At 45.9% G+C, this 6,621-nt stretch overlaps 1 long non-coding RNA gene across 1 annotated transcript in view; it reads left to right on the top strand.

Moving 5' to 3' along the window:
- The first annotated feature begins 2,367 nt into the window (after positions 1–2,367).
- LOC146860677 (uncharacterized) overlaps positions 2,368–6,621 on the top strand; it is a 46,236-nt gene continuing 41,982 nt past the window's right edge. The window contains exon 1 of the long non-coding RNA XR_014978848.1: positions 2,368–2,481. This is a non-coding gene — a long non-coding RNA (uncharacterized LOC146860677). The remainder of the gene's footprint in view (positions 2,482–6,621) is intronic.

Here is a 6,621-nt window from a genome sequence, read left to right as displayed (position 1 = left end):
AGAGCAGAACGTGATGATGGTTCAGCGTTGCACCGGTAAAGCTGTGGAGGGCGATGCTAAATGTGTGCACTCCAAAGGCCTTGGCTCTTGTGGACAAGGGTTTGCTTTTCATGTACTGTCTAATAGCAGATGACACTGGACAGGGGAGGAGAGCGGGAGGGGGGGGGGGGGAGTTTAGTGTTTTTATTCCCACACAACCGTGCTGCGTTGGAGTGACATCATCACAAATGAAGCCTGGGCGAACCTGTTCCAAGACATCCCAGTCCCAGCCTCGTCGACCCCCCGCAGCTTCAGCTGTCAGGATGAATAATTAACGTCGGCATGTAACCACTCTGGACATAATTGAGCTCATTTACTAGTCCTGGCTCTCATTTACGTTTAATTTGCATAAAAGCTTGAATGGTTTTCCCCATTAAGACAACGCCAGGATGTGGATTGGGACATTTTTCTCCAAGTCGAAACATGTCTTTGAGCTAAGGCTGGGGGACAGACCCTCCGACGGCTGTGAGTAGCAGTACCCGACGGCTGTGAGTCGCAGTACTCGACGACGGCTGTGAGTCGCAGTACCCGACGGCTGTGAGTCGCAGAACTCGACGGCTGTGAGTCGCAGTACCCGACGGCTGTGAGTCGCACTACCCGACTGCTGTGAGTAGCAGTACACGACGGCTGTGAGTAGCAGTACCCGACGGCTGTGAGTCGCAGTACCCGACGGCTGTGAGTCGCAGTACCCGACGGCTGTGAGTCGCAGTACTCTCATTGTATTGCACACAATCGCGAGGAGTGCTGTTAAGTTGGGGGTCACGGTGTGGCAGAGAAAAGGGGGTGGTGTGTGTCATGAGGGGGCAGAGTCATGAAAAAATATTCTGATGGTCAATTTATAATTTTTAGTTTTTTTAATCTGCCTTAAGGAAATTGACAACAAGGGCAAATGTGACAGTAGCTCTGTCCTGGCTTACTTAGCAAAGAGACTGTATTGAAAATATCTTCCAGGATTAAGACACCTACTGCTGCTACAGAGACCTGTGTGTGCCCAGCAATTTTTAGGGGATTATAATAATGGTAAAATAACTCTGGTAGTTAGTGCGGTTACAGGAGAGTTCTGTGTTTTACCCAGTCACAGTTTTGACTCATAATGTAGCATAGGGGGTTAAATACTTCCGGCAAAGGACATTGTGCAACATGCAGATCACAGATTTGTATTCGATGTAGATAGGTAACTGGCCTTCTGCTTTTGACACAGCGATTCTTTTGTTACTTCTCGGTCATCTATGGGCCAGCATCAAGGAGCTGCGGGATTTTTCCCTTCATGGAATCATGTCAATGGGATTCCTCTATTTGCTGTATGTTGTATTCCTGTTCAAGAGGGACCAGGCCTGGCAGTGCAAGCTTGTCTGTTCCTACTGGGGCAGGACCAAGGCTGTGTTGCATATGGCTGGTTCCTGTCTGAAGTGGGACGGCAAACAATGGATAGAGGCTGAAATCAATTCATGTCTTCCCCCCATCACCTTTTGGTTACTCCTTAGAATTCCTCCGATGTCGCTGTTCATTAATTATGTCAATCCAAGAGAGATCTAGTAGCTATTCAGATGAAGTCTTCTCTATGAAAGTAAAATGTTTGTTGTCTGTGGAAATGCAAAAATGTCCTACTTAAAAAAATTATATATATATATATATATATATGTGACAGCGAAGTATTGGGGAAATTGGAGCAAATTGTAGTTTAACTTCTAAGGAAGCCGCTGTTTCATGCTTTATGCAAACATGTAGAGTATATTTGCTTTTTAGGTCTTGGCTAGGCAGCGCATGCGTTGTCTCTGAAACATTTTGCTTACAGTTAGTGGGCTATGGACCGCCCACACGCTTACCATTTGTTAGCTGCAATGCTGCTCTCATATCTTTTGTTGCAGTTTGCCATGGCATGCATGCGTCATGCCTCTTCTTGTGTTTGGCCCTCCCCTAGAGCATGGACCGAGTACTTCTGTCCATCAACTGCTTTCGCTTTCAGAGATACTCTTTTATGTTTAAGCACTCCATATGAGTGCTCGTGTTGTCATTCACCCACCCCCATTGCTGTTGCTTATTTTCCCTCTCACCCCCTACCCCCATTTGGTTCTTCTTCACCCCCTCTTGCTCGTGTTCGGCTTTTTAGGTCGAGGACTACCGGTCTGCCGAAGGCAGAACCGGAAGTCGAGATTTAATGTTTCCTAGAGTGGCTCCTTAGCCCGCCTCTCTTTTTGCTTCTCCTCCATTGGCTGGCTTCCTAAACGGAGGCCCGCCGTTGGAGGAGAGAGCCGTCCCTCCAAATAGGCTCCGTCTTTTTCAGATTCGGGGGCGTGTTTATGCTGTTCTTTCCACTTTTTAGCCACGCCCTTTTAGAACAGCAGGAACACGCCCCCGAATCCGAAAAAGTTTCGGAGCTTCCATCCGCCATTTTTTTGCTGTCCTCCGGCCGTGAGGATCTTCTTGCTGTTGTGCGTATAGGTAAGGCATTTTGCCTGTTTGTTCGTCCTTGCTCTTTTTTTTTCCATTCGCCTTTAGCAAAGTCAGCCGTGTGTTCTCCACTCGCCCCTCCCTTCACTTTCCGCCTCCGGCCATTCATTACCAGTCCTTCAGTGTCCAAGCGCGCACTCCTCGCCCTGCCTCCATTCACCTCTTTTTCTTTCCGACTCTAGTCTCACCCCAGGACGCTTCCTTCTCGCCGTTCCCTTTCATGCCTTTACCTTCTTTCCTTTCATGTCTTTACTTTCTTCATGCCCCTCTAGTTTTCTTTCCTTCTTTACCCCTCCTTTCACGCTGTCGTCGTCTCCCGATCTTTCCATCTCTCCTTCGTTCTCTTCCTTCAGCTCCCCCTCGCCCGCTCACTAGTGTTTCTCGCCGCTTTCCGTTTTCCGGTCTGAGGACTCCAATTCTATGGGAAGGTGAGGGTCCGCCGATAGAAGCAGGCAATGAGGGTTTGAGAACAGCGAAGAGCCTCCGAGGGCCTGAAATCGCCGATCCCAGGGGAGAGTCTGAGGTTCCAACCGGGAAAATGCACGCGTCCCTCAGTGGGCGGAATTTAGGATCAGCCAATTTCAACCATTGTCTGATAATGTAATCATATTAAAGCAACACAGATTACAACTCTGTGACAGAGGCAGCGCCATGAAAGGTGCAGCACCTGGGCAGGTGGCGAAGCGCTGCTCGGCGCGGGGAACGGGACAAGTAATGAACCCTCTTCACACTCACCTGGGGGGAGGGGAGGTCTGCCTACCTATACTCGGAGCTCTTAGTGGGTTGAAAAAACGGGGGGGATGGTGAGTCTCAAAGGGGTGTAACCTATGTGATAAAGTGCGCAGTTTAAACATGTAAGCTAAAAATCTCAGCTGCCTGACAAGAATTTCGCTGCCTCTTTTTGTGTAACTCTTTATTGCTTAATTACTTACAATCATTACAAACAAGCGTCGACGTTGCAGCATGAAAATCATTGAGATAAATTTGCATATAACATATTAAAACCGGACATTTAAAACCTAAAGTGAGTCAGCCTGCCTGCTCACCTATGGTGTTGCTAAGCGCGCTAGGGCTATGTGCGCTATATGCAAGAGACAGTTGGCCATACTGTACCGTACCGCTCCTCGAAGGGAGAGGCTTTCTAAAGTGCCACATGCCGGTCGTTAAATATTTAATAAACGTTACGTGGATGTATGATATGCAATATTTTAAACAGATCAGTAAAAACCACAGAGAATGCCGCCCTAGTCACGTATGATTTAATAAGCGTGCGGTGCGTGCTAAGAGTAGAATGCACTGGTACGCGAAATAGGGCCATATGTCACAGTGCCTCTTTCTGTAATTGCATCCAGATGTATAATAGAACAGGCGTGCACTTGAACCGGCCTGCACATATTAAAACAAGCCCAGACTGTTGGCTTTATCAATGGTTGTTAGCTGCAGAAGATGACTGAGCAACAACAATGACTTTGTGGTAACTTATTGTGAACGTGCTTCAGTTCTGTATTTATGAAACTGTGAAATAACTATACCACGTGATTAGAAACGTTATATCAAATTCTTTGTAATATACTTGTATTTATTGACGCTTGAAAAAATGTCTCGCAGCTGATAATACTTGGCGGCAGCTGCCCGTGCAGCAGTTTTATCACTGCAGACCTGCTACATTTAGAGTCTGAGCTCTGCCCTTCACCCCTCCTGCCCGGCGGCGGAGCCCCACTGCCCGCACTTTCAGGCAACGAGCAGGTGATGAATCATGAATGTATCTTATGATCAGCTCAGCTACTTCGAGGCTGTATGCACCACAAAGGAGTACCTCCAAAGGTAGTGGCCACAAGTGAAGATCTTTTTTTCACGTCCACGGTGAGGGGGTCACAACATCACTCTATGCTTGTATATCACTACCTTGCAACATCCCTCTCCCTCACTACCTCACTCTCACTACCTCACTCTCTCACTACCTCACTCTTTCACTACCTCACTCTTTCACTACCTCACTCTCTATCTACCTCACTCTCTCTCACTACCTCACTCTCTTTCAATACCTCACTCTTTCTCTATCTCACTACCTCACTCTCTCTCTGCTAATTCAATAGGTATCACATATGCAAAAAAAAAGCTAATGACAATGCCATTTATTTAGCGATACAAAAATGATAAAAAAATAATGAGCAATACCAATAGCTCTACCTATAATATTGCCGAGACCATTGCATTGTAAATGCTTGTTTTTGTTTCTTCTCAACCCTACTTCCCTGCACTTTGCATCCACAAGCAAATCACGATTTTCTCAGTCGCAGTCCTACTTTTGTGTGCTTTAAATGGAAAGTAGTAATTTGCACTTCTTTAACACTAATATGAACTTGGGCTATGCTGAGCCTAAAGCAGCCTCACCTCCCGGACTTCAGTAGTGCAGTGACGTCATTACAATTAGCACCCCCTCCAACCAGCTGCTGAGAATTGAAGGGATAGCTGCTTCCGACACTTGGTCCTAGCAGCCACTTGCACTTCTGCCTTTCATAGAAGGCCTGAGACACAAAAGTAAAAAGTGTAAATACAGGAGATACCGAGCATGGAGAGAACAAGGTTAAGCAGATGCAGCTCTGTAAAAATGATTTGTTTTATCTTGATGTCTCAATTTCCAGTTCATTGCTTTTTTCTTTCCCACTCATGTTCCTTCTTTTCTCACTTTGTTTCACTGGCTTTATTTATTTGCTTGAGCACCTCGTTCAAGTTTGCCAATAGTGATCAGGCTCTCCGGAAGCCCACAGAGTTCTCAAATTTCACGAGCCCATGTGTGAGTAGTGAATACAGGCCAGCTTTTTTTTTCTTTACAGTCTGATGCTTGTAGTCCTCATTTTATAAATAAAGAAAGAAAGAAATAAAAGTCCCAGAATGCAAAGTAAAAAAAAACCTGGGTGTTCTATACTCCGCCCCTTACTCTAGTAGCCTGACAGAACAGTTCCAGAAGCTCAGGAGCATCAGATGGGGCTAATAAGCCATGAAGTTAGCAGGAAAGCAAGGTTCATGAGCTACCAGGAGAGCATCCTACTCATGTGTGCTTTAACCACGGAGTACTTTGCACTTTACACGCCTTGGTGCAATGTTACTGTGAGAGTGTCTTTCTTGGGCTATAACTCCACCCTTCCGTTGTCTATGTTGCTTCTAATCTCCAATCCCCTACCCTCATGTTGTGTGCGTTGCCCCTGCTCCCCACCCGCCATAAGAAAAACAATCATTGACAAAGTCAATGGGTCTCTGCAATGCGAGAGCTATTGTCTTTGTCAATGTCTTTAAGCCATGTTGTATAGCAGCATGGCTGCTGTTCAGTATTGCTGAGATTCAGGGAAAAAAGCGCTATGACGCTGCTATACAACACGGCAAAAAACACAGATGTTGACAAAGCCAATTACCCTCGCATTTCCTAGACTGATTGGCTTTTCCAGTGCTTGGTATACATTGCAATGCCTATTCAAAACAGACAGAACCGAGTAGGTTTACTCTGGGGCTGAAAACAAGCAGAATCACTCAACATTAAACAAGTGAAAGATACATTGCCCCACTACTTTACCATATACTTGGCACTTCAATTACTTTCTGTAAAGTATCAACATTTACTGCTTAAATACCTCATACTGCAAACTGGCATGTCCCATAGGGCCTCATTGTGAGAAGGGTGGTAACAGGACATCAATCAGAGAGGCGAGGGTGTGCCATCCCTATTTTAGAGTTTGTTGTGGTTTCACTGAAAGGGAGCAGTTGCTGTTGAAAATGTCGTACGAGAGGGAGCCCAAATTTGGCATTTTCACTGCTGCCCCCAAGGACCAGCACTACCATTCTGATGTGTGTGGGTACTCAGACCAGTGCTGGATTTGGAAAAAAATTACTGGGAACCCATAAACTGGGGTCAAGGTGTCAGAGGAAAGAGGGTGGAGACACGAGGGGTGGAGGTAAAAAAGCAGCTTGACAGCCAACTTAACATGTATTTTTAAAAAATCTGCTGCAAAGAAATTATAGTTTATATGTGACAGTAAATCTGCTCTAGATTACCTAATTGGTCACAAAGAGGCTGCATTTTAAAATATCTTACAGGGTTAAAGCACTGCTGCAGAGACCATTGTGCGCCCAACA

This window comes from Triturus cristatus, chromosome 3_1 (genome assembly GCF_964204655.1).
Source record: "Triturus cristatus chromosome 3_1, aTriCri1.1, whole genome shotgun sequence".
NCBI lineage: Eukaryota > Metazoa > Chordata > Amphibia > Caudata > Salamandridae > Triturus > Triturus cristatus.
Note: the sequence above shows the minus strand (reverse complement) of the source record. Positions and strands in the feature narration are given on the sequence as shown.